This window comes from Clupea harengus, chromosome 13, assembly GCF_900700415.2.
Source record: "Clupea harengus chromosome 13, Ch_v2.0.2, whole genome shotgun sequence".
NCBI lineage: Eukaryota > Metazoa > Chordata > Actinopteri > Clupeiformes > Clupeidae > Clupea > Clupea harengus.
This window is the reverse complement of record NC_045164.1, coordinates 29,592,221-29,594,720: the sequence shown is the minus strand read 5'-3', so window position 1 is coordinate 29,594,720 and position 2,500 is coordinate 29,592,221. Positions and strand designations below refer to the sequence as shown.

The window sequence follows — 2,500 nt, the reverse complement described above, 5'->3', positions numbered from 1 at the left end:
GTTTTGCTGTTTTGAGAGTTAGGGATATATTTGCTGATATAGCTAACCTCGTGTGTTGTTTAACTGTATGCTAGGTTTCGTTTTTCTGTCTTTCTGTAATGAAGGCCATATGTTTCAGTTGTCCTTCTTTTCTTATGTTTGTATGTGTTTTGCTTGGCAACGAGAGCTACATTCTGCATACTGAAGGAGAAAGTAAAGTGGCTAAAAGAACTTCAGCGTCCTGTAATAATTGCACCTGAACACAACGCAGTAGTCGGCGAAGTACAGACCACGCCGGCTACACTTGCTTGATGTTTGTCACTAGTTGTCCATTATAAACATCCCTGCCAACCTTATTTATGAAAGAATGTGACTTTATTGGTGTCATCCCTATCTCAAACACACACACACACACACACACACAGGTGTCATCCCTGTCTCAAACACACACACACACACACAGACACACACACAGGTGTCATCCCTGTCTCAAACACACACACACACACACACACACACACACACACACACAGGTGTTATCCCTGTCTCAAACACACACACACACACACGTGTCATCCCTGTCCAGTGGTGAAATGTAATGAAGTATTGTTACTTCGTTACTGTACTTAAGTACATTTTTACGTATCTGTACTTTATTTAAGTACAAATAATAATGCATACTTTTTTCTTTTACTCCATTACATTTTTTAGCTATTATCTATACTTTTACTCCGCGACATTTCTACAATATGTGTTGTTACTCGTTACATTTTATGAACACAGTTTCGCCAAAATGTTGCCTACACAAAACTATGGATTGCGTTGCTGTTTTGGAAGTTTAAACCAATCAGGTGGCTCTATCAACTCCAATGATATCAGAGTGCGCGTTTGGCAGCAGCACTAGCGGTAGCTTTGCCTCTTATAGTTGAACAGACAGCCTGACTACTGCCTATTCAACATGGATCCAGAGTCGGCCTGAACTGAGCCCTCTGATATGAGCCACCCTTGGCCCTATTTAAAAGATATGTTCGAGTTCAAAAGCCCCAAGAATGACTCCTGGAGGTTTCAATGCGTTTCCTGTCTCCCTCAAAAAAAGGAGTTGCTAGCCTTCAATAATTCGCCCTCAAATTTAAAGTAGCATATCGAGGTAAGCAGAGTGATTGCTATGCTAAGTTAATGTCCCTGACTTTTGAATATTGATATATGTATTTAATTCGTTTACTGACATGATATTATAATGTTATCTAGCAAAATTCATGTTGACATACAGCAATAGCATCAAAAAACATGATTAATTATATATTTAACGTATTGGTAAGATAAAGCTGGTAGGTTAGCTATGTCAAGCTAGCGTGCCTGGTTCTGTCCAGTTTTTACAATTACATTTGTTTTTCATGTTCCATGTTTCCCTTTTTTACACGTTTCCAATTAAATAAAAGATTTAAAGATATCACATGGTGTCTTTATTGGTTTGGCTTAATGGTATTAACTTTGCAAATAATCCCTGGTAGATAACTTGTCATCCGCAGAATTGTAAGATATAGTGTGAACAGTATTACAGATGGTAGGCACAATAAGTACACCTACCTTTCCAATTAACAAATGTTGTTGCTTATATTTATTACTAGTAGTGACATCTGTAGAGGCATTTATTACCAGTAGCTATTTCTTTATCAAAATGGCACAGCCTAGACATTGAGAGACAACCCATTGCGTGAGTACTTTTACTTTTAATACTTAAAGTAAATTTTAAAGTAAGTACTTTTTACTTTAGTAGGATTGTTGATGTAGTACTTTTACTTTCCTGGGTACTTGTTGTGACGAACCCCTTTGGGCTCGTCGGCTCTGTCTGTTTTGTCTGCAGGAATGCGTGTGTCAATTGGGTGCATGCGTGTGTGGCTGTGTTCAATCTCTGTCTTCCAGGTGCCGGTGATTTAACCACCTGGGCGGGCGTGTCCCTCTACTATTAAAAAAACGGCACTTCCTGAATTCGAGAGAGCTAGAGAGGAAGGGAGCAAGAGACCAAGAGACCAGACTGTTTGTGTACTGTGCCGAACTGTCAATGAGAATTGATACTTTGGAAATTGGAACTTGGAAATTTGTCAAACCTTTGCGTTTTGGATAACTTTGGTGTATTTTGGTTTCTTGTAACAAGCCTAAGAGCCGGGTTGTTACACTCGTACTTTTACTTAAGTACTAAACTTCAGTACTTCCTCCACCACTGTCCCACACACACACAGGTGTCAGCCCTGTCTCAAACACACACACACACACACACACACACACAGGTGTCAGCCCTGTCTCAAACACACACACACACACACACAGGTGTCAGCCCTGTCTCAAACACACACACACACACACAGGTGTCAGCCCTGTCTCAAACACACACACACACACACAGGTGTCAGCCCTGTCTCAAACACACACACACACACACACACACACAGGTGTCAGCCCTGTCTCAAACACACACACACACACAGGTGTCATCCCTGTCTCATGGAGATTTGTAGTGTTA

At 40.5% G+C, this 2,500-nt stretch overlaps 1 protein-coding gene across 1 annotated transcript in view; it reads left to right on the top strand.

Annotated features, from left to right (window-relative positions):
- The window catches only part of LOC105890056 (25-hydroxycholesterol 7-alpha-hydroxylase), a 4,495-nt gene extending 4,285 nt beyond the window's left edge, over window positions 1-210 (top strand). The window contains exon 4 of the mRNA XM_031579401.2: window positions 1-210. This exon is cut by the window's left edge and continues 980 nt beyond it. The gene's annotated coding sequence lies outside the window, so the exon portion shown is untranslated.
- Window positions 211-2,500: the final 2,290 nt, after the last annotated feature.